The 26,312-nt window shown below is 46.5% G+C and overlaps 1 pseudogene across 1 annotated transcript in view; it reads left to right on the top strand.

Annotated features, from left to right (window-relative positions):
• The window catches only part of LOC144828341 (uncharacterized), a 148,184-nt pseudogene that overhangs the window by 37,638 nt on the left and 84,234 nt on the right, over positions 1-26,312 (top strand). The window contains exon 4 of the transcript XR_013610426.1: positions 20,232-20,297. The product of XR_013610426.1 is annotated as an uncharacterized LOC144828341 (transcript). The remainder of the gene's footprint in view (positions 1-20,231; positions 20,298-26,312) is intronic.

The raw sequence follows: 26,312 nt of genomic DNA, 5'->3' as shown, positions 1-26,312 counted from the left end.
GTGCTAGAGGCTCCAGCTGTCGAAGAACATGTATGTTCCTTTCCATTACTGAATTGGATGGCTGAAATGTTTTTGGATGCGAACAATGTCTTCCTATTGGAGGCGGTTGCAACGTACTGTGCCTCGTGTTCTGGACTCGTGATTTTTCATACATTTTTTCCCTCTTCAAGTTCCTTATATTGGACACCTTATGGCCCCTGCTTGGAAGTAAAAAATGTTTTTATTGTGGTCACTAATTTGGAATTTACTCCCAATTATCCAATTTGGCAAATTTTTAACTTGGTTCTGTGTCACTCGAACTTGAACTCTGCATTCCTAACTTGCCTCCCGTGCGTGTTCCGATCAAGGGAGGGTGTATTGAAGTCAGGGCCCTGCTTGCGCACATTGCTATGTTAGCATAGGCTTATTAGAAGTTTAAACACCATTTTACCTTTCTGCTGTTTTTGCACACAACACTGCATATAACTATTGTTGTAAGTTAGGCTGCATGAATTTCTTCAAATGAGAATGGCTTGTTTTCAACGTCCCTAGACTTACATTGCAACCTTAGTCTGCACAGTGAGTGCTGATGCCTCCAAGGTTATCATAACATTTTAGCTGTTATTCAGGCTGATCGGCCCACGCTTAGACACAACATACACACAGCTGCAGCCAACTGAAATTCTGGCGCCTTTAATATTGCACTGCATGCATGATTTTGGCACTTGGAGAAAATATGTTTCCCGAGAGAAAGAGCTTTTGCAGAGCCTGATGTGATTCAGCTCTACTGATCTTGGAGGTATGGGGTTCCCCATTCAAACCTAAGAGACCTTCTATATTATATAAAACATAGTTCCTAGCTAGGGAGGGTGGTATATAAGGCAGTATAGGACCTGTTTCTACTATCATTATAATCTGATTTCTCCCTTTGTGTTTTATGGGATTGTAACATTGCTGATCGTATTATTTCTAATCATATGCCTGCCTGTGATAGCAAAAATACTGCATCTTAGAGCACGTCGTTAAAATAAATGCTTTAAACTTTCCTTTGCCTCTATTTACTCGAGTTGTGGACTGGTATGAGAATAACAAACAAAAGTGTTCTTGATTCCCACCATTCCTGAGAGTAACCTAAGTCGCATGTTCTGGGTTGTCTAATCATTGGTACCTTTGCTATAGGACGAAGAGCTAATCGGGCACGGATGCTAGTCGGTTAGGGGTTCTAGGTACTGAGGTGAGTTTTTTGGTCCACCACACTTCACTGAGGTCCTGGGTCTCTGTGCACAGTTCTGTGTGTCAGCAGAAACCCTGCAACAAGATGGGCAGGTCCCACCCTCGTAATTTCCAAGCAAAGCATCGGAAAATCTTCCCTTCACCGATTCTCCTCGCTGACACAGAATTTTAGTGTATTGCACAAAACTTAAAGCACCTGTAATACCGAAGTTCTTGATCTTAATATGTGGGTCTTAATACTATTACCTCTACTATTACCTCTACATCATTGAGGGTTTCGGACAGTAAGTAGCAGTAGCAGTAGCAGTAGCAGTTTCCTGGTGCCACTTTTTAAGCTAAATAAAACTCCTAATAGTTCAACACCAAGACCATAAACTGCAGCACCGGAAACCCTGACAGTGTTTCTCTGGAAGGTCCCAGTTATTCCAACTTTGCACGTTTTGGATTCCTGGTAAACACATAGCTGGTTTAGATGCAACTTGAAGTTAGTGGTTCATTGATATTTCCAAATCTCTTGAACAAAGTTTTGCAAGTGGGAAACACAGAAGCTGGTTTTCTCCTTATTGTAAGAGTTTTTTTTAAATACCCTAGTCCACCCCTGAGTGTGTTGAATATTCAAATTGAGCATGTCAAACGTGTTATAGCTGTTTACAGAGCATCTGTTCATCACTCCTTCAAGTGACATCTTGTTATAATTCTGAAGGACGCTGCTTGTACAGTCAGGTGTCCCACTCGACCAGATTTTGTGCAGCCTGGATTCCCCTTTGAGCCACCCTCCAATTTTACAATTTTACGAGGATTTAGCGTAATGAATATAAAACATGTTTGTTAAAACACTCTGGAAGACAATGTGTGACAAGCTTACTGTCAGAGAGAATTGTGTTTTTTATTTCTTATTTTCTTAGTAACATCCCTGGCTTTGCTATTCTTTTGTCTGGTCTGGGAGGAAACACATTCATCTAACCTTCACACTGAAGGCTTTATTTGCTTATAACTTTGTATTTCCCACTGAATTCACATTGAAGTACCAGAAAGCGAAGAGATATGCATCCTCTGCATTCTAGAAGGCTTTTTTCTGGTCAAAGGTTCTATTTTGGCCAAAGGTACTATCCTTCTTTCCCTCTGGCGAATTATATAACATAGCTGCAGTTCAGCATTTACAAGCCTGTACATTTAACATAAAAAGTTGGCCAGCACCTGGAATTTGTTTGTGCTTTTGTGAGGTTTTTTGTGCTACTACTTTTCAGGAGACATTCTCCTGTAACACACATTACAGCTGTGAAATTGTGGCTTCTAGAAGCAGTTACTTAGAGAAGGCTATGAATAGACCAAGGCGTCCATCTCTTGACTTCTACCACTTCTACACCTTCATTTATCAATCCAATCACACCCAGGCACTCCTCCTTTTTAGCTATCCATGTACGCTGCCACTCAAAGACCTCCATTGATGCAACGTCACTGACACTGGTGCATCAATGCATTCACCAGTGTACGTCCGTGCACTGTGGCCCCATTGTGTTGTGGCCATACTTTCCTCAATGCACCAGACTTTCACTCGAAACAAAATGGCATTATGCTATGGGACTTGAAATCTGTCCCTTCCTGATCCCAGCATGGCCATGACAATGCAACCTCTCCCCAGATTTCTGTTTCATGGAGCTGGGTAAGCATTTATTTTCTCTGCCCTCAAAATGGATGGATAGTGGCAAGCATCCATCTTTTCACACATTCATCTTTTCATCCATGCACACATGCTTTCATCTTTCCAAGTAGGCACTCGCTCACGCGCATGCTTTTGCACCCTCTACTTTCAGCCCGCCAAAGCCTTAGTAGCCCAATAGTCCCATTCACCCAATGCATGGACCTAGGCATTGGCATTGATCTGTTGTTTTTAGATCTTGCCTACAGATGCCTTTTAGCAGTCTGTGTGTAAAAGACATTCTGTGAACCATACCAAAAACGTCCAGCGGACTTTGTGCCAGCCCATTACTTATCATTGGCTACCTGTATAATCGCTTGTTTGCTTGCTTCTTACTTGATGTCTTTTCTTCCCCTTGTGTTTGTCATTCTCCTGGAAAATAGCTTCTTTACAATCCCTTTGACTGGATGACATCTATCCTTCCACTGCTCACATTCATATAACTACTTTTTTACATCTCAGCCTATCAAACAGACATTGGGGATATTCAGAAAGTTGACCCAGGAATCCATTCGGCCTGTTGCTTACCGTTAGCTTTGTGGTTTGTAACTCGCATTTCTTGTTTGATTGCTTTGTTTTAGGCTGTCGAGTTTGTCCCTTCCATTGCCAAAATCTTGTATACTGTGTTCTTCCACAAACTCGCTTTCTGTAAACCTGCTTTTAAATCTTGTTCTTATCTTGTCACATTTGCTGTACAATCCAAGACAGTGGTCAAATGTTAGATGGTCTTGCAGGGAGCTTGGTGTTTATTTTTCTTTCTCTGATTTAAACGTGAGACGATTTATGTGACAATCATGCTGGCTAGTGGGGACCTGTTTGAGGATGGCTGTACAGATTTTTTTCCTTGCACACAACAAAATTTAAATATCTAAATGAATTGTGTTGATGATCAAATCAATACATTGGGTGATGACTTTTCCACACATTATCGTTTGTGTGCTGTATACTTTTATCAGTAAAACTGTGTGTGATTGCAAATGTAAAGGTCATTTCAATTGAAGATCGGTTGTCTGAAATGGCAGCATGCTACCATATCATGCATACGCCACGTTACCCCACTGTACTCTAGTCCGCCCCACTGCACTCTACTCTGCACCACTCCACTCTACGCCATTCCACTCCACTGCACTCCACTCTACGCCAGTGCTCTCAACTTCACACTACTCTACTATGCTCCACTGCACTGTATGCCAATGTACTCTACACCACTTTACTTTAAATCCATGCACTCTACGTCAATCTACTTTATACCACTGCTCTCTACGTCACTGCCCTCTACGCCATTGTATTCTGCACCACTGTACTGTACACCACTGCACTCTTTGACATTGTACTCTGTGCCACTTCCCTCTACTCCACTCCACTAAACTCCACTGAACTTTACGACACTATACTCTGTCTCACTGCACTCTCTGCACTGAATTCTGCACCAATCCACTCTAAGCCACTCTGCACTCTACGGCACTCTACTCTATACCACTGCACACTTTACCACTTCACTCTACTCTAAAACAATCTACTCTGCACTGCAGTCTACAACACTCTATTGCACTTCACGCCACTCCACGCCATGCAACTGCACTCTAGGCCAATGCACTCTACATCACTTTACTCAAAACCAATACACTATGCCACAGCACTCTATGCCAATATACTCTGCATCACTGTGCTGTACGTCGTTATACTCTACTATGCCAATCTACACCATTGCACTCTACATCACTTTACTCTTCACCGCTGTACGCCACTCCACTCTACACTATTGTACTCAGTGCCTTTCTGCTCTACATCGTTGCACGGTACAATATTCTACTGTGGCTGCAATTCTACTCTGTGCTATTGCACTCTACGCCAATGCACTGTACACCACTGTAATCTACTGCACTCTGGCTCTGCACTCTATGCCACTTCACTCTATGCCTCTCTTCTCTGCACCACTCTACGCCAGTGCACTCTACTCTGCTCTGCACCATTGTTCTCTTCGCCGCAGTACTCTACACCACTCCACAATACTGCACTCTATGCCAATGCACTCTACACCAATACTCTATGCCACTCCACCCTGTCTGCTCTGAAACAATCTGCTCCATGCCCCTGCATTCTGTGCCACTCTATGCCACTGCACTTTACTCTGCACCACTATATTCTATTCTGCACCACTTTACTCTACTCTAAAACAATCTACTCTGTGCCACTGCAGTCAAAGCTGTCATTAAGCTCTACTCCATTAATCTATACTACTGTACTCTACCCTGTACCACTATACTCTGCAGCACTCCACTTCACTCTACTCTATACCACCACAGCTCTCTACACCACTCTACACCTCTTCATTCTACCCTACACCACTCCACTCTGTCATTTCATTCTACTCTACACAACTCGTACCACTCTGCACCATTGCACTCTACACCACTGTAATGTAATGTGCCCCGCTCTACTCTACGCCAATGCTTTCTATACCACTTAACTCAAAACCAATGCACTCTACGCCAATCTCTTCTGCACCTCTGTACTTTATGCCACTTCACTAGGCTGCTCTGCTCCTCTCCACTCTGATGATCTACTCCATTAAACTCTGCTCCACTGACACTCTGCTCCACTCTGTCCCAAACCACAGCACCCTAATCCACTCTGCCATTCTACAACACTACTCCACTCTGGAGTTAAGTGGCATGGAGGGGTATAGAGGGAATTGCGCAGAGTGGAGTAGTGTTGTAGAATGGCAGAGTGGAGTAGGGAGTTATAGAACAGAGTGGAGTAAAGTGGCATGGAGGGGTATAGAGGGAATTGCGCACTCTGTTCTATAACTCCCTACTCCACTCTGACAGTCTACTCCGCTGTACGCCACTTTATTCTACAGCACTCTACTCAACACCCGCAATGCTACTCTACGACACTCTGTGCCACTCCACTGTACAACACTACTCAACTCTGACACTGTGCTCCACTCTGTTCTACTTAACTCTATGCCCTTCCACTCTACGAGATTCTACCCCTCCAAGACGCTTCACGACACTGTACGCTACTAATGGCACTCCACTCCACTGTACGCCACTCCATAACGCTCCACTATACTCCGCGTTATGGTACTCCACTCCACACCACTCTCCTTTACCCAACTTACTTAGCCAAGCTGAACGGCAGCCACACTGGTGTACAACAGCGCCAAAACATATTGGCAAAGCCAATAGCTCTTGCATAGGCGAGACCTATTGGCTTTGCCAATGCTTGTTTCTTGTGTAAGAGTAGGAATGAGTGCTATATGGTAAGTAAAACACTCTGACTCCGATGCTCTGTATAGACTTGTTATCTTTGTGAACATTTGCTGTTGTTAAGCGCTCCGATACCTTTGGGTCTATACGCTAGTGCTATATAAAACTCTCAAATAAGTGAAGGTTGCCATGCTACTGTCTGTGTGTTACCTGTTCTGTGGGAGGGAAGCTCACACGGCTGCTGCTCCAACACATGGACCTGGCTGTAATGCTGCATCCTCTCCCATAGGTGGTACTACTATTCAATTTAGGCAGGAGACTGCACATTTTGTAAGCGAAAAAGTATTATTTTATGTAATTAAGTCTTAAAGTCCCCCCTCAACCTAAATACAAGTTAAAGGGGTAATCATTTTACCTCTGACTCAGATGCTCCGTATAGACTTGTTATCTTTGATGTGAACATTTGCTGTTGTTAAGCGCTCCGATGCCTTTGGATCTAGACGCTAGTGCTATATAAAACTCTCAAATAAGTGAAGGTTGCCATGCTACTGTCTGTGTGTTACCTGTTCTGTGGGAGGGAAGCGCACACTGCTGCTGCCTCCAACACATGGCTGTGGCTGTAACGCCACTTCCTCTCCCATGGGTGGTACTACTATTCAATTTGGGCAGGAGACTGCACATTTTGTAAGCGAAAAAGTATTTTGGTATGTAATTAGGTCTTAAAGTCCCCCCCCCCCCCCCCCCCCCAACCTAAATTTTACTTTGGGTTTGTCTCTGAATCTCCCTCTTATTTGTTTCCAAATATTGGCATATATGCTGTGGATGAAATAGAAGTGGAGGTTGTCGGACTCCATTCGGGAAGAAGGGAGGGAGGGGTCCTTGATGGCTATGGGGGCTACTGGGCATTAACTTTGGGGGTTGCTTAAAAACAAATAGGGGGAGCAGTAAATAGCACATAATACGATTGCTTCCTTTCTTAATCTCTCTGTGTTTTCTACTATTGTAGCTTTAGCAGTGGCTGTTGCAAGTTGCTAAGTCACAGTGGGGACAGGTCATGGAAATGAGTAGCATTAACACAGGTTCCCATTTAACCCCCTCCCACTATCTGTATATTGAATAGAATTTAGACTCCTCCTTAAAATGGTTTCTGATGAGTATTTCTGTATAATTTGAGAGTTGTGACTTTGGGCTGGTTTTTAGGCTGACTCTGGTCTGTGTTGGGCTAAAGGCTTATACTTGAGCAGCTTCGGGCTTGGGAAGGGTCTCAAAATCTGGCAACACGGTCATTCAGTCAATTTTCTATATTACTTGTACTGATAATGAAAGGAAAAATGCCCAGCAAATGATCCAGCGGACAACAGTTGAAAAAATTATAAGTTCTAGCAGACGGAGTAGTGCACCAGGGCCAAATGGCCTCCCTCAAGCACTATATAAAGAAAATCCACAATATTGGGCAAAGAACTTGTCAAACTTGTTCAATTATGTTTTATGAAAGGAAGAAGTCCCAGACAAATGGAGGGGTTCAATTCTGTCTCCAATTTACAAAGCTGGTCAAGTCTCGGATCCTGCTCACTATAGACTTATAGCTTTAATGGATTGCGAAGCAAAGTTTTTTGCTAAGTGTCTGCTAACAGAACTCACGGCTTGGGTTGCTGCCAGTAATTTACTTCCAAAAAATCAAACGGGGTTTATTAAAGGCATGGGGAAGATTATTAATATTCAAATGCTAGTTTTTATAATGGAAATGGCCAGAAGCCGTAAGATGAACCTTCACTTATGTTTTATTGATTTTAGCTCAGCTTTTGACACAGTGCACAGAAATATTCTTTGGAGCAAATTAATGAAAATGGGAATCTCACAGAGTTTGTTGAGAGCGATACAATTGCTATATACGAATACTTGGACGAGAGTAAGGTTGGGCCAAGACACAGTTTTGTAAAAAAAAAATGGTAATAAGGGACGGGCTGAAGCAGGGGTGTGTTTTGGCCCCAACCTTATTTAACTTGTATTTAGCTGGGATTTCATCAAGGCTTAGTGAAATTAATTCTCACTCTCCGACTGTTGCAGGTTTTAATGTTTCACATTTACTTTATGCAGACGATATTGTTTTAATAAGCTATACCAAGGTGGGTCTGCAGGGATTAATTAATGAAAGTGCACAGTACGCCTCCACTCATGGCCTAAAGATTAATTTAAAAAAGACAAAAACAATGCTGGTGACTAGAGGGTTGGCTGTGAGACCAAAATTGAGAATGGAAGGTACTGTATTAGAATCCGTCACTGAATATAGATATCTGGGTGTTATAATAGATACTAGGGGCACGGGTAAAAACCATTGCGCTGCACTACAGAGAAGAAACAACTCATTAATTGCTGCATTTTCCATACTTCAGAATAACTTAAAAGTGCTTCCCCTTAACCAACCATTACAAATTATGTCAGTTAAACATGTGCCAACTCTTGCATATGGAGTAGAGGCCTTAAGAGGTTGTGCTGACAACACCATAGATAAGCCAGTGACAGGGACCCACCGACGCCTGTTTAATCTTCCGCAACATTCTTCACCGGCACAAATCCGACTTGAGTTCGGACTTAAACGACAGAACCTAAATAGCTTAGGAGCTTATTTAAAACTCTGCCACAAAATTAGAAGGGATAGTAATTCCTCGCTTATGACAGTGGTATGGGAGGCAATATGCGATAATAATCAAACTGGCGATAGATACGTTCAATGCGGAACAACTATGGACCTTACCTCTTTCACAAGTGGCTTTTAACAAAGTAATAAATGGGTGCAGCAAAAAATTGTCGTCTTTATGGGATAAAGCAGTACTGGCAAAGAGATCCCATGCATGGACAGTTATTGCTTCGTATGGTATGCTAAAACCCCAAAGATATTTAGGAGACCCAAATAGCCAAAGGGCAAAGCTGAAGCTGATGAATCTCCGATTTGGAAATAGTCAAATTCTTGGAGACGTCCCTACATGGAAATTGATGAGTAGTGAGAGGGTGTGTCGTCTCTGTTATTACAAGAGGGAAGACATTTGTCATATCATCTGTAGCTGCCCTGCACTAATAGAGGAACGTAGGAGGCTGCTACGGTCGGACTGTAATAGTCAAATTATACGAACATACCGACAAGCAGTCATAGCCAGTTTAGAAGGAGAAAGCTTGCAATTTATGGGTAGACTTCTGAAGTTTATAGAAATAGTGGAGAAGAAATTGCTTAACTGTGGACAATGAGGATGTGTAGGAGAGTAGGGTCTGCAATCCTATGATCACCCAGATTTTTGCTTTTTGCTGCACTGGTTTACGACTTTCCCTGGCTGTGGGCCTGCTAATCAGACCCACAGCCTAGCTGTTCTCTCTATCCAAATTGTACTCAGGTACTGAATTGGCACTGGGCCCTCTCCAAGTCCCTGTACCCAGGGCTGAGGTACCCAGAAGTCTCCCAGGGGCTGAAGCATGTATTATGCCACCCCTGGGCTGACTAACTAAACTGACACAACTGGCTGCACGACAGCTGGGGTAAGGTGGTGTACTCACCCTTTGCTTTAGATATAGTATACCTATATCTAACCCTAAAATGGACACACAGATCTCCTATCAGTCACTCCTATGGCAGGCCTTAACAATCCTGAAGGCAGAGTGCTTGGAATCGTGTGAGATGGTGCTCTGGCATGAGCTGAGCCTGTCTGCGGCTTTCGGGATCTATCCCTTAGCCGTTTCCATGATATCGCATACCATATACTCTTAAGTGCATTATAATCCTCGCGGTTAAATGCCAACTCTGGTATCGCTTTATCAAAACATGTCGAGTAAGGTGTCATACGAATTGGAATACTAACCCCTCGCCAATTCTGGCGACGGGGTTAGCATTCCACCCTTCTAGAGGGACACGACATGTATGTAACCCCTAACCCCGGTTAAAGTCAGACAGAGCCTTAGCATCCACAAAATGGATGCTGCCACCGAGACACAAGTCTGCCCTCCTGCTGCTGGGAGTCCTCCCAGAGCAGGAGATAAGGACAAAGGGTTTCCTGCCAGGGGCGGTGCCAGCACCGTCCCAGACAGGGTTTTGTGTATTGTAGGTAGGCAGGGCTTCAGAGGAAGGTGACTGCACGTGGCACCCCGGTGCTCACTGTGCATAGGCTGGCTTGAACCAGTTCCAGGGACACTCCAGACCCTGTGCTGGGGAAAAGCCCGCCAAGGAAGTGGGTGTAACCACCCCCCTCCTGGTCCCACCCATAGGGCAGGACCTAGTCGCGTGCCAGCCCCCTTTTCCCAGATAAAGGTAGGGACTGGCCCCCTTCCAAATCAGATCATCTTTGGAATCAAGATACCACTTTCCACGAAAGGACTTCACGATTTCTTCTTCAAGATTCTCCCTTGTGGCTAAGGAGTAGTCACCCTGCATCCGCAGGCACCATCTAAGAACACTGCGGTCTGCTGCACGTCCTTCCTCCGGAATCCGACTGCCCAGCTCGACGAGACCCGGCTTCCCTGGCACCTCTGACCTCTACCCACCTCTACAGCACAGCTGAGAACCGTGGGTGCGACGAGACCTCGAGGGACCGGCCATCGCCAAGACTGCACGACTTCTGCACAGCAAGCCCACCGAGTAATTTCTTGGTGAGTGTTTTGGGGTCCGAGAAGCCCCCACCCTGAGCAGCTCCAGCACCGAAGAGCAGCCCCCCAGCATCTCCACGATCGGCGTGGGGCCCTTCTGCTTTTTGCTGCTCACCGCGTTGTCTGGCTACTAGCCCGCTGGCTTGTGGCCTTCCGAACGACGCCCAACGACAACACTACTGCTAGTCTGGTTGCTCCAGACTGGCCCTTGCTTCCCTCCATCGGAGAAGTACCCTGGACCCTCCTGGTCCGGCTAAGACGCCATTTTAGGTCCACCGCGTGGGCCTTGTATTTGCCAAGACTTGTTGCCCAATCCTGGGTCCAGCGACGTCGACAGCAAGAACCTTCGTGGGACAGCTCGCACCTCCATCCTGGTCGCCGACAACGCCTCCTGGTCCGAGAGACTGCAGAGTCCAGCAGCGCCCACTCACCTGACTGCGGTGACTTCGCCCGGTGCCATCCTGGTGCCCACTTAATCACTGGCTAGTGATTCAAGAACTTGGTCCCCTCTGCTTTCAGGTTTTCTTCTTCCTTGATCCAGGCTTGGATCCATCGAACTTTTCTTCACTGGTCGCCTTCCAGCAACTTCCTTCTTCCAGGCTCCTGGTCCGGCACGAGGATTCCCGACGTCTTTTCAGACCTATGCAGCTGCAGCCCCTGGGCTAGGTAACTTCGGCACTTCGGTGTCCCAGCATAGCCTCACTATTCAAGGGTCCGGATCCACTGTCGTTTTCTCCCTACCAGGTCGGGTTCGCCCGTGAACACTAACTTTGTGAATTCTAGCTTCCATAGACTTTGTCCCGCATCCCGCGTGAGAGTGCACACTCTGCACCCGAGTTCCCTAGGCCTCCTGCTAGTAATCTAAAGGTTCAGTAGTCCAGTCCTAGCGATCCCAAAGCCTCTGAGAATCGTTACTTACCTGCTAGTAATTCGCATTCCACTTTTAGAGTATATGGTTTTTCGTGCCCCTCGGGCATTTGTGTATAACGTGCTAACTTAAGTATTTTCATAAGAGTTTTGTTGTGTGCTTAGCACCCTGTCCTCATAAAGAGTACAGGGTTGTTGTGATTCTAATAAATACATTATTTATTTTCATAACACTTGTGTGGTGTCCTTTCACTGGGTGTTCAAGGGGTAATGTGATGATAAAACAGCTGGCTTAACACGCCCTCTAGAGTCTTAGCCTTAGACTGCTCGTATCCATGCTACTAGGATAGCTGGTCTATAAGGTTGACTTACAACCAATCATCAATAAGGGTTGTTTGGACTGATATATAGTGATCACTAGAATAGTGAGCACTGCACATCAGGCCAACTTCTCACATTGGTGAGCAGCGGTTGGGATTTGAGCTTGCTGTTGTTTTACCACACATGCCCTAAGAATATCTTGTGAAAGATCACATAAGTACTAAAGGTACATATAACTTAGCTTAGAATACTCTGAGTTCTACTGAACCAGCTGTTGTAGCTCCTAGGGCCTAGCACACCCTAAACTACAACTCTAGCAAGGGATCAGTAGGCAAACATATAGTGTAGGTAAGTGCACCACTTACACCTCACTAGAAAAGCATGTCTAACCATGGAGAGTCCACTGAGACTCCCCTGGTCAGTGTTGACCCTCCACAGGTCACTTCCAGATATGCAGCTCTCAGTTTCCAGGAGATGAGACAAGTCTGTACCTCCAGGAAACTGAAGCAGGGGTCTAACCCCACCATTCCCTTTCTGATAGGTCTCTTAGAGACATATGATGCCAGAAAGATTTCTCAGTTACATGAGAACATGCCAGCCTTAGAGGGAACCTCTGGGGATCCAGACCTCCCCAACACTGCTACTGCAGTTGAGGAGGAGGAGGAGGATCAGGAGGAACTCTCTGGGGATGAGGTAGACAAAGGTCTTGAGGTAGTCAGAAGGCTAACCAGGGCCAACTTAGACTTACTTGGGCTAGGATCTGGGGGCCCCCCAGTACTAACCCGAAGTGGGCCTAACCTTGGAGTTAGGAGAGATAGATCTCTTTCTAGGGACTCCAATAGATCTCTGCACTCTAATGCCTCTTCCCAGAGGAGGAGAAACTCTCCACAGAGGAGAGTGACTTCCCCTCAGAGAATAGAGCATGAAGCTAGAATGAGACAGGCTGCTCTGAGGATTGAAAGGGAAGAACTTGCCCTGGCCAAAGAAAAGCTTGCTTTTGCTAGAGAGCAGCAGCTGAGTGGGCTAGCTCCCACTGGTGGCAGCAATCTCCCAAGAGATAGAGAGAAGGGTTTAGATACTAAACACCTGACTAAGATAGTGCCCCCCTTTAAGCAAGGGGATGACATCCAGAAATGGATGGCTGCTTTGGAGAGGGCCTGCACTGTGCAGTGCATTCCCCAGAGTCAGTGGGCAGCTATACTGTGGCTCTCCTTTGATGGTAAAGGTAGAGATAAGCTCCTCACTACAAGAGTGGAGGATGCTAACAATTACCAGGTCCTGAAAAATGCACTGGTTGATGGGTTTGGCTTAACCACTGAGCAGTACAGGTTGCTGTTCAGAGACACCCAGAAAACTCAGTCTCAGGACTGGTCTGACTTTGTTGATTGTGCCACTAAGGCTTTGGAAGGCTGGCTACTGGGTAGCAAGGTTACTGACTTCACAGGATTGTATAATCGTATGATGAGAGAACAAATTTTAAACAATTGTCAGAACCAGTTGTTGCACCAGCACCTTGTTGATTCAGATCTGACCTCTCCCCAAGAATTGGGAAAGAAGGCAGACAAATGGGTCAGGACAAGGATCAAGCAGAACCAGAACCAGGGTGGTCAGAAGAAAGCAGACCAGAAGGGTAATGTTAAGAATGAGCAAAATGACCAGAAGTCTTCACCAGGTCCCCAACAAACCAAAGAGGGTGGGGGTCAGGCTTCCCAGAAGAAGAAGACTCAAGAAGGCCAGTCAAAAAGGTGGTGCCAGTACTGCAAAAGTAAATCTCACTGGTTTAGTGAGTGCACCAAAAGAGGAGGACAAACTCCTGCCACTACAGCCCCTAAGGCAACTACACCCCCTAGTACAGTCAGTAGTGGTAGTGTACCTCCCAAGGCATTAGTTGGGTTAACCTTGGGTACTGAGGGGTCTGACAACTTAGTTGGCACACTCACTCAGGCTGTCCTTGTCTGTACAGGGGATATGGATATGCCCCCTGAGATAAGTCCCAATACTTTGGACAAATACAGGCAGACACCTTTGATAAATGGCAAAATGGCTCAGGCCTATAGGGACACTTGTGCCAGTGTCACCATGGTGACACCCAACTTTGTGGACCCTGGACAGATCATGCCAGGTACTGATTTCCTGGTGACCAATGCCAGCAATGTCACTACTAGTCATAGTGTGGCAATTGTGGCTTTCTCCTGGGGTGGAGTGAAGGGACAAAAGAAAGTTGTAGTCAGTTCAGACCTCCCAGTTGATTGTTTGTTGGGCAATGATTTGGAGTCATCACAATGGTCAGAAGTGGAGCAGAGGACTCACATGGAAATGTTAGGCTTGCCAGCACATGTGCTTGCTGTGACTAGGTCACAGGCCAGAAAATGCCCCACTGAACAGGTGCTGGATCCTGAAATTATGGACCAGACACCTTCCAAGAAGAAGAGCAGTAAGGGTAAGGCTTTGCCTTCCCCCTTACCCCAGGTTGAGGATCAAGTCTCTGAGGAGGCTGATCTGAGAGAGCTGAGGGAAACTGAGCCTAAAGAGCTTGAACTTGATCAAGTTGAGTTTCTGGGCTCAGGGGGACCCTCCAGAGCAGACCTGGGGAAGGAACAGTTAACCTGCCCTTCCCTTGAACCCCTCAGACAGCAGGCTGCTGCTGAGGCTGCAGGGAATGCCACAGGTGCCCACAGGGTATACTGGGAAGATGGACTCCTGTACTCTGAGTCAAGAGACCCCAAGCCTGGTGCAACCAGGAGGCTGGTCATCCCCTTGTCTCTGAGAGGTTTCCTTCTCACCTTGGCCCATGAGATTCCCCTTGCAGGTCACTTAGGTCAGACAAAGACTTGGGACAGGCTTGTCTCACACTTTCACTGGCCCCATATGAATGAGAATACCAAGGAGTTTTGTCGCTCCTGTGTCACTTGCCAAGCCAGTGGTAAGTCAGGTGGCACAACAAAGGCCCCCCTCATACCACTACCTGTGGTGGGGGTCCCCTTTGAAAGAGTGGGGATTGACATTGTTGGTCCAATGGAACCCCAGACAGCATCAGGGCACAAGTTTATACTGGTGGTGGTGGATCATGCCACCAGGTATCCTGAAGCTATTCCCCTGAGGACCACCACAGCACCTGTGGTGGCAAGAGCCCTAGTTGGAGTGTTCTCCAGAGTGGGTTTTCCAAAGGAGGTCGTTTCTGACAGAGGTACAAACTTCATGTCAGGATATCTGACTGCAATGTGGAAGGAGTGTGGTGTGAACTACAAGTTCACCACACCCTACCACCCACAATGCAATGGGCTTGTTGAGAGATTCAACAGGACCCTGAAAGGGATGATTCATGGACTACCTGAAACTCTTAGGAGAAGATGGGATGTCCTGATCCCCTGCCTCTTGTTTGCTTACAGAGAGGTCCCACAGAAGGGGGTTGGCTACAGCCCTTTTGAACTTCTGTATGGGCATCCTGTAAGAGGACCCCTGTGTTTGGTGATGGAAGGATGGGAGAGACCTCTCAAAAAGCCTGCAACCAACATAGTGGACTATGTACTTGGTCTCCGCTCCAGGATGGCTGAGTATATGGAGAAGGCATCTAAAAACCTGGAGGCCAGCCAAGAACTTCAAAAAGCTTGGCATGACCAAAAGGCTGTTCTGACTGTGTACCAGCCAGGGCAGAAGGTGTGGGTGCTGGAGCCAGTGGCCCCAGCAGCTCTGAAAAACAAAAGGTCTGGGCCCCACACCATCATTGAGCAAAAGGGAGAGGTTACCTACTTGGTGGACCTTGGAACTCCCAGGAGCCCTCTCAGAGTGCTCCATGTTAACAGGCTCAAGGCATATGTTGACAGGAAGGACATGAGCTTGCTCATGGCCACAGATGAGGGACAGGAGGAAGAGAGTGACCCTCTCCCAGACCTGCTCACTCAGAATCCTGATGATGGATCAGTTGATGGTGTTGTCTTTTGTGGCAGCCTCACTGAACATCAGCAACAGGATTGCAGGCAAGTTCTGCAATCCTTCAGACATATGTTCTCTCTGACACCCAGCCAAACTGATTGGTGTACCCATGATGTTGACACTGGAGACAGTCTGCCTGTCAAGAGTAAAATCTACAGACAGCCTGATCATGTTAGAGACTGCATCAAAACTGAAGTGCAGAAAATGTTGGAGCTGGGAGTCATTGAGCCCTCAGATAGCCCTTGGGCTAGCCCAGTAGTTCTAGTGCCAAAGCCTCACACCCAGGGTGGTAAGAGAGAGATGAGGTTTTGCGTAGACTACAGAGGCCTCAATGCAGTCACTAAGACTGATGCCCACCCAATTCCAAGAGCAGATGAACTTATAGATAAATTGGCTTCTGCCAAATTCTTAAGTACATTTGATTTGACAGCTGGGTATTGGCAAATCAGGTTAGCTGAGGAAGCCAAACCCAAGACAGCATTTTCTACCCCTGGTGGGCATTATCAGTTTGTGGTAATGCCCTTTGGTTTGAAAAATGCACCTGCCACCTTCCAAAGGTTGGTGAATCAAGTCCTCACTGGGCTGGATGACTTCTGTGCAGCATATCTTGATGATATTGCTGTCTTTAGCTCCACCTGGGAGGATCACCTGGTCCACCTGAGGAAAGTGTTAGAGGCTCTGCAAAAGGCAGGCCTCACTATCAAGGCCACAAAGTGCCAGATAGGGCAGACACAGGTTGTATACCTGGGCCACCTTGTAGGTGGAGGCCAGGTTCAGCCACTGGAGAGTAAGATACAGGCCATCAAGGACTGGACTCCTCCAATCACCCAGACTCAAGTTCGAGCTTTCTTGGGCCTGACTGGGTACTATAGGAAGTTTGTCAGAAATTATGGGTCCATAGTGACCCCTCTTAATGACCTGACAAGCAAAAAGATGCCAAAGAAAGTTCAGTGGACAGCAAGCTGTAAGAAAGCATTCAATGACCTAAAGCAGGCCATGTGCACAGCACCTATCCTAAAGAGTCCAGATTACTCCAAGCCATTCATTGTCCAAACAGATGCTTCTGAGTTGGGTGTGGGGGCTGTTCTGTCTCAACTGAATTTTGATGGTAATGATCAGCCTATTGCTTTCATTAGTAGAAGGTTGATACCCAGAGAGAAAAATTGGTCAGCTATTGAGAGGGAGGCCTTTGCTGTGGTCTGGGCCCTGAAGAAGCTGAGGGCCTACTTGTTTGGCACTCACTTCACCATTCAGACAGACCATAAGCCCCTCTTGTGGCTAAATCAGATGAAGGGTGAAAACCCCAAACTGCTTAGGTGGTCCATTTCCCTACAGGGGATGGATTTTACAGTGGAGCATAGACCTGGTACTGATCACAGCAATGCTGATGGGCTCTCCAGGTATTTCCACTTAGAGCAAGAAGACTCACCTGGTCAAGGTTAGTTTATTGTCCCAAAGTTTGGGGGGGGGTCATGTAGGAGAGTAGGGTCTGCAATCCTATGATCACCCAGATTTTTGCTTTTTGCTGCACTGGTTTACGACTTTCCCTGGCTGTGGCCCTGCTAATCAGACCCACAGCCTAGCTGTTCTCTCTATCCAAATTGTACTCAGGTACTGAATTGGCACTGGGCCCTCTCCAAGTCCCTGTACCCAGGGCTGAGGTACCCAGAAGTCTCCCAGTGGCTGAAGCATGTATTATGCCACCCCTGGGCTGACTAACTAAACTGACACAACTGGCTGCACGACAGCTGGGGCAAGGTGGTGTACTCACCCTTTGCTTTAGATATAGTATACCTATATCTAACCCTAAAATGGACACACAGATCTCCTATCAGTCACTCCTATGGCAGGCCTTAACAATCCTGAAGGCAGAGTGCTTGGAATCGTGTGAGATGGTGCTCTGGCATGAGCTGAGCCTGTCTGCGGCTTTCGGGATCTATCCCTTAGCCGTTTCCATGATATCGCATACCATATACTCTTAAGTGCATTATAATCCTCGCGGTTAAATGCCAACTCTGGTATCGCTTTATCAAAACATGTCGAGTAAGGTGTCATACGAATTGGAATACTAACCCCTCGCCAATTCTGGCGACGGGGTTAGCATTCCACCCTTCTAGAGGGACACGACATGTATGTAACCCCTAACCCCGGTTAAAGTCAGACAGAGCCTTAGCATCCACAAAATGGATGCTGCCACCAAGACACAAGTCTGCCCTCCTGCTGCTGGGAGTCCTCCCAGAGCAGGAGATAAGGACAAAGGGTTTCCTGCCAGGGGCGGTGCCAGCACCGTCCCAGACAGGGTTTTGTGTATTGTAGGTAGGCAGGGCTTCAGAGGAAGGTGACTGCACGTGGCACCCCGGTGCTCACTGTGCATAGGCTGGCTTGAACCAGTTCCAGGGACACTCCAGACCCTGTGCTGGGGAAAAGCCCGCCAAGGAAGTGGGTGTAACCACCCCCCTCCTGGTCCCACCCATAGGGCAGGACCTAGTCGCGTGCCAGCCCCCTTTTCCCAGATAAAGGTAGGGACTGGCCCCCTTCCAAATCAGATCATCTTTGGAATCAAGATACCACTTTCCACGAAAGGACTTCACGATTTCTTCTTCAAGATTCTCCCTTGTGGCTAAGGAGTAGTCACCCTGCATCCGCAGGCACCATCTAAGAACACTGCGGTCTGCTGCACGTCCTTCCTCCGGAATCCGACTGCCCAGCTCGACGAGACCCGGCTTCCCTGGCACCTCTGACCTCTACCCACCTCTACAGCACAGCTGAGAACCGTGGGTGCGACGAGACCTCGAGGGACCGGCCATCGCCAAGACTGCACGACTTCTGCACAGCAAGCCCACCGAGTAATTTCCTGGTGAGTGCTTTGGGGTCCGAGAAGCCCCCACCCTGAGCAGCTCCAGCACCGAAGAGCAGCCCCCCAGCATCTCCACGATCGGCGTGGGGCCCTTCTGCTTTTTGCTGCTCACCGCGTTGTCTGGCTACTAGCCCGCTGGCTTGTGGCCTTCCGAACGACGCCCAACGACAACACTACTGCTAGTCTGGTTGCTCCAGACTGGCCCTTGCTTCCCTCCATCGGAGAAGTACCCTGGACCCTCCTGGTCCGGCTAAGACGCCATTTTAGGTCCACCGCGTGGGCCTTGTATTTGCCAAGACTTGTTGCCCAATCCTGGGTCCAGCGACGTCGACAGCAAGAACCTTCGTGGGACAGCTCGCACCTCCATCCTGGTCGCCGACAACGCCTCCTGGTCCGAGAGACTGCAGAGTCCAGCAGCGCCCACTCACCTGACTGCGGTGACTTCGCCCGGTGCCATCCTGGTGCCCACTTAATCACTGGCTAGTGATTCAAGAACTTGGTCCCCTCTGCTTTCAGGTTTTCTTCTTCCTTGATCCAGGCTTGGATCCATCGAACTTTTCTTCACTGGTCGCCTGCCAGCAAATTCCTTCTTCCAGGCTCCTGGTCCGGCACGAGGATTCCCGACGTCTTTTCAGACCTATGCAGCTGCAGCCCCTGGGCTAGGTAACTTCGGCACTTCGGTGTCCCAGCATAGCCTCACTATTCAAGGGTCCGGATCCACTGTCGTTTTCTCCCTACCAGGTCGGGTTCGCCCGTGAACACTAACTTTGTGAATTCTAGCTTCCATAGACTTTGTCCCGCATCCCGCGTGAGAGTGCACACTCTGCACCCGAGTTCCCTAGGCCTCCTGCTAGTAATCTAAAGGTTCAGTAGTCCAGTCCTAGCGATCCCAAAGCCTCTGAGAATCGTTACTTACCTGCTAGTAATTCGCATTCCACTTTTAGAGTATATGGTTTTTCGTGCCCCTCGGGCATTTGTGTATAACGTGCTAACTTAAGTATTTTCATAAGAGTTTTGTTGTGTGCTTAGCACCCTGTCCTCATAAAGAGTACAGGGTTGTTGTGATTCTAATAAATACATTATTTATTTTCATAACACTTGTGTGGTGTCCTTTCACTGGGTGTTCAAGGGGTAATGTGATGGTAAAACAGCTGGCTTAACACGCCCTCTAGAGTGTTAGCCTTAGACTGCTCGTATCCATGCTACTAGGATAGCTGGTCTATAAGGTTGACTTACAACCAATCATCAATAAGGGTTGTTTGGACTGATATATAGTGATCACTAGAATAGTGAGCACTGCACATCAGGCCAACTTCTCACAGGATGGTTTTATTTATACTTTGTTTTATACATTGATGAAAAGTTTATTTTAATTATGTGGTCTTAATAATGTATGAAATGTAAGAAGAATTGTATAATGTTGTTTTAAATGTAAGGTTTTAGTAACTGAACAATACATTTTTCATTCATTCATTTCATATATTACTTCTGTTCTCAGCTCTGGATGCAAAGATTTGAAGGAAGCTCAGGCTAATAAAGGTTCGGTCTTGGTACAGATTTTCTGGTGAGTGTGTGATGATTCTGTAACTGGTCAGTGCTCTGCTGCTGATCCTGTACCCCCCACCTCTCCCAGTCACCTCTCTGCTGCTGATCCTGTAGCTCAGTGGTTCCCAAACTGTGCGCCGCGGCACCCCGGTGCGCCGTCATGAGCAGCCAGGGGCGCCACGCTCACGTTGGGAAAATGAAGTTTACTGCAGCTGCAGTACAAAATACTTGCTGCCTGCATAATCCGAGAAAATGATTTGGCCCAAGAGCGCACGTAGGTAAGCGTCGTACATGCTTTCACAGGCATAGTAGTAGCCATTACTGGCATACGCAGCTCGCACTCTGACCGTTTGAGGCACGTTATTGCTGCCCACCGTGGGATCCTCTTCGCAAGTGGGGTAAGGAACTGGCATGGGAGGGATTCCTGTTAAATACAACAGGAGTACGGCAGTGATATTACACAAGCCAAGAAGCCCGGCTGAAAAAAGCGGGCACCACGGAGCTTGTTAAAGCAGCCAGAGAGAAGGCTTTGGCTCGGCTTCTGATGTCTGATTTCTTTAACAAGCTCCATGGAGCCAGCCTTTTTACACTAAAACTAATGCAGGTGATAAGGGTGTAAAACGGAGGTTTGGCAGAAGATCGGCATTGCATTTGATTATCATTAATTAATAATGAAATGCCATGCCGATCTTTTGCCCAAACACCGTTTTACACCAGTATCACCTGCATTATTTTTAGTGTAAAAAAGGCTGCCTCCACGGAACTCGTTAAAGAATCAGAATGCGGGCATGTTGTTACCCCCAGATCAAATTAGCTTAAAGATGCACATTTGGCTCCCCTACCATTTATTGTAAATAACCTGGTAGAAGTAGGTTTCGATATTATGTTTAAACAGCAGGTATTGGTAACAGATTACTATGTGACATAAACAGCACATTCAGGCCTAACATTGGTATTTCCTTAGTATTCCCCCTCAGCGAAAAAGTTGCAAACCTTTGGTAATGATGGATACGGTTTTCTTTCTGCAGACTCTTTATTGCCTTTCCTGACAGTCTTCAATTTAGGTTACTCTGCAAGATAATTTTAGGAACTAAAATAATTAGATGTTGCTTTGCCTTTTAAAGACTCAAAATCCTAGATGGCTGGTGTCGAAATAGGTAACATGAGACAGTGCTCTGGGAATGCATGTACAAAGTGTTCTGCGATCCCAAGTTTTTTGACTGATACATTTTAAAGGTAAAGGAGTTGCAGATTGGGCAAAGTGTCCATCAGCACCAGTGTTGCCAAAAGGATGCAACTATATTACTATGAATCAAATGCCATGCCGATCTTCTGCCCAACCTCCGTTTTTTACTTGAACTAGATTTTAAATACTGGCAAGATCGTGTAAAACACGGGTGTAAAATGTAGTTCAAGTAAAAAACAGAAGTTGGGCAGAAGATCGGCATGGCATTTGATTGGGATTGCTTGGTGCCTAACTGCGTATCGCCAGTGGTATGCCTGGAAACTTTCCACCTCCACAGCTTTGTATGTCCTCTACTTGGAATGTTGGTGAATATGAAATCAGCCTAAAAATACCGTCAGTCGGAGAAGTAAATCTCTGCCCATATTTTTAGGTTTCCTTTCATGAATGGGACTCCATGTTTTCTTTCCAGCAATAGCAGCCTCTCTACTCGCACTTGGTTTGTACGTAGCCGTAGTTCAAAGCGTGTGTGCGCTATTAATCTTGTAATGTTTCTCACTTAACAAGTTTTTATTAAACAACTGTTATATTTTTATTTTGTTACAAATATGATTAGAATACCTTTATTCTTCATAGCAACCCAATTAATTGAAGGAAGACAACAGAAAGTACTCCCGAGGTCGGGCTTACACCCCGCCACCCGCCCCCCGGTAAAAAAATGGTGGGGAGCCACGGCCAACTGCCAATTAGGTCAAGGGAGCCACAGGTCAAAAAAGTTTGGGAACCAGTGCTGTAGCTCCTCGGTGCTCTGCTGCTGATCCTGTAGCTCCTAAGTGCTCTGCTGCTGACCTTGTGGCACCTCCAGTCAGTGCTCTGCTGCTGATCCTTTAGCTAATCCGGTCAGTGTTCTGCACTGCGGATCCTGTAGCTACTCAGTGCTCTGCCGCTGATCTTGCAGCTCCTCTAGACCGTGCTCTGCTGCTGATCCTGTAGCTAGTCCAGTCAGTGCTCTGCTGCTTATCCTGTAGCTTCTCAGTGCTCTGCCACTGATCCTGTAGCACCTACGGTCAGTGCTCTGCTGCTGACCCTGTAGCTACTCCAGTCAGTGCTCTGCTGCTGATCCTGTAGCTTTTCAGTGCTCTGCCGCTAATCCTGTAGCCACTAAGGTCAGTGCTTTATTCCTAATCCTGTAGCTCCAAAAGGCTGTGCTCTGCTGCTGATCCTGTAACCCAAAGGTTCCCAAACTTTTTTGACCTGCCGCTCCCTTGACCTAATTGCCAAATGGCCGTGGCTCCCCATCATATCACATTTTCTTAACAGGTGCGGGATGCAAGTCCTACCTTGGGAGTACTTCTAGTTTTCTCCCTGACATTAATTATTTTTCCTATGTAGGAACACTTTTGCTCATTTGTTGTGAAAATGACTCTAGTATTTAATTGAAATATATCGAAATCTTTTTTAATACTAACCAAAACCTACTTTTTCACTTCTTTGACTGTTGAAAGTAAAGTGGAACACACATTACGAAATGATTCAAATGGGCAAAGAAAGGTAAGGGGGTTGGTGTGTTTGTATGTGTGAGTGTGTGTGTGCGCTCGCAGATATGCACTTGTGTGTGTGTCGGAATGTGTGTGCATGAACATTTGATGTCATTTCTCTTTCATTTGTCTTCTGGGTATGACATAACCTCAGTGTCACAAAGGTTGAACTAATATGGCAGAACCAATGCAAATTCTGTGCTTTCGTTTACGTAACAGAAGGGCACTGCATTGAAAGAGGAGAGCCAGTGCCGAGCAAATTAGTGACTCCTCACTGCTCATGTCACACTATTTTACAGAGTCAAGAGTCACTGCATGGGTCAAAGCAAATGGACATCATGAGTCAAGATAACTCCTCTTTTTTTCCTGTGCCACGTGCAAGGTCAGAGACTGCTTTACCATTGGAAGAAAAGCCAATATTGAATATCACTTTTTCCAGTATTGCTGAGTTCAGTGTTATCATAAATCTGTAATTATTAGTTTGTCCTTTAAAAAACAATCTTTACAAAACTAGCAAAGCAATGATTTTATTTAATATATTGACGTCATCATTTTCAACAAAATAAAGTAACCAGTTTCTTTAAGAGTTGCTGTGTAAACTTTAGACTTCAGTGTCAAGAACTGAAGTTTCCAGCACAAACAATTCTCAAATTCTGAGGGCGAGCAGCGGGGCCGAGCCTGTGCAGCGAGGCCAGCATGTGCAAAAGAAAGGCAAGCCGAGTGTTGAACCCTGCATTTTAATTTACATGCCATTGAGGAAGTGGCAGTGATTAGGGCCGGCTGCTTGGCTCTGACAGATGACCACTCTAAGAAGAAGTTCAGGCCCTAGCCCTCTTCTTGGAACTGTCAGCTGTTGGAACCGAGCAGCCGGCCCTTATCACTTCCCCGCTTCCTCAATGACATGTAAATTAAAATGTGGGCTGCAACACTTTTTTTTAAAATATTTTTTTATTGGTATTTATACATGTGTCAAAAAAAAAAAGAATCCGTACAATAAGTGAAGAATGGTAAGAGGGCTGTCATTACAGCATATCAAGAACATCATAGGTATAATGTCACCAGTGCTTCCTTCAAAATGATATACAGTCTTAAATTCAATATCGTATATCAATACAGTATTACGCAACTACGTACTTTCCAGTGAATACCAGCACTTTGTAGTTAACAAATTGTTCAGTAGCTCCGTTTCCACGGGGAGTTAATGGTCACCTATTTAGTCTATTGTTTGTGCCATCTGGTTGCTCATAAACATGTTGTTGCTGTCTACATTACCCTCCTCTGTAACAAATCTTCAAGCAGTGCTAACACAATAAATTATACCATTTCAAAAAAAGAAATCCCATTAAACAAACATACAACAACTACAAAATCTAAACCACCAGAGGACTGCTCGCCCAAGCGTGTGGCATCAGTTTAAAACATCATAGGCAAAGGTCGACAAGGGGCGTAAAAAGGCAGGTGGGGGAGGCCCCAACATCAACAGTGAAAAAAAAAAGGCATAACAAAGTCATGATACCTGACGGAACATCCTTGGCTATCCCTCAGAGTCGGTGCTAGAGGAGATCTGAGCTTGTTCCAGTGTATGACGTTCCCACATTCTCACCATTTCTGCCCAGGGTTCTGCCAATGGTTTACGTCACTTTGTAACCCTATCGTCTCATAGCAAGGCTTGTTCCTCTGCTCTAGCCCAACGGGTAACGTCTTCTTCCCAAGTCACCACTAGCGGGGATGCTTTGATTTACAACTAAGAGCGATCCATCTCCTAACCAGGATGAGAGCTAGATCTATAAACTTATGTCCTAGTTTTTGCGACTTAGGTCTCAGAAATAAACCAAGTAGACAATGTTCTGGGGAACACGCCAGGGATCTAGAGAAGACATTATTAAGCATAACTACAATGTCAGACCAGTAACCTACCAGCTGCCCACAGGACCAAATCACATGGTCAAAATCTGCGTCGAATGTTAAAGCATCTAGCGCAGGCTTGGTCGTCTCTGCAATATACCACATTTAACCTGTGTGGAGTAAGGTAAGTTCTATGTACAATATTAAATTGTATCAATTTAAAAGCTGCATTTCGGGATACCTTTTTTGGACCACCCAAGACCCTTTCCCACTCTTTATCAGTCAATTGTCTATTGAGCGCTATCTCCTATTTCCCTAACAAGCCAGACCGGGATGGAGGTGTCAATTCCCTTATTGCCAAATACAACCATTTCACTAAGTTCCCCGCCGAGCCTAGAGCCAATAGCTCCTGGAGGGCAGGATGAGTACCTTGTTCATTCTCTGCTACACCCCATAGTTCTGACATCACCCCCCAATTTAATGGTAGTTTAAAAACTGTCCTAGTGGGAGTTCATGAAATTCCAAAAACTCGTTCAATGGCAACAGTTCACCATCTCTGTAACAGTCCCCAACTGTCTGTAACCCCCGCCTCCTCCCATCCCACCAGTTGCCTACCAGTAAGGGGTGGACCTCTTCCCGCCTGAGGGACACCTGTGAGTGGTACACTTGGTGCATAGAGCAATGTGTCCTTGGAACGTGCTACACATCTATCCCTACAGGTCACTGCCACGGAGAGCAAGACCCCCATATGATTAAGTTTCTGGCAACGATTAAGCAATCTAGGGAGTAGTGACATAGCTAGGGCATCAGGTGTAAGCGACGACGTAAACAGGTCTCTCACATCCAACCATCTAACAAGCCACTTGAGCTGGGCGGCCAGATAGTAACCCTCGAATCCGGGGTCCCCAGCCCTCCGTTTGCCAGCGGGTGCTGCATGGTCTGCAGCGACACTCTATTCCGACCACCCTCCCACACTAAGTCTCGCATTATCCCATCAATGGTTCTGAACCATTGTTTAGGCACCACAACAGGCAGGTTGACAAAATAATACAAAAAATGTGGCAGTATTACCATTTTTGATAACACTTTCCTAGCCATGACCGGAAGTTTGAGCAGCCTCAGAAGGCCACGTTCATACAAAATGTTCTCAAGGCCCCCCGACCCCACGATTACCGTGTAAAAGATCAGTTTGGGCATGATAACTCCGTACTCCCAGATATCTAAAGGAGACCGATGTCCATTCCAGGCCCTGCGGGAAAGCCAATGGCCGCGGAAGCGCGGGCTGCAGAGGGAACACAGAAGTCTTCTGCCTGTTCACGCGCAGACGAGACTGTGGGCTGCAACACTTGACATTCCTGGCTTTGGGACTTGCTGGCCTCGCTGCACACGGCCTAACACGGTTGTGCAGCGAGGCCAGCAAGTACCAAAGCCAGGAAAGTCCAGCGTTGCAGCCCATATTTTAATTTAC

The sequence above is a fragment of the Lissotriton helveticus genome, chromosome 4_1 (assembly GCF_964261635.1).
Source record: "Lissotriton helveticus chromosome 4_1, aLisHel1.1, whole genome shotgun sequence".
NCBI classification, from domain to species: Eukaryota; Metazoa; Chordata; class Amphibia; order Caudata; family Salamandridae; genus Lissotriton; species Lissotriton helveticus.
The sequence above is the reverse complement of the archived record's forward strand: the minus strand, read 5'-3'. Positions and strand labels throughout refer to the sequence as shown.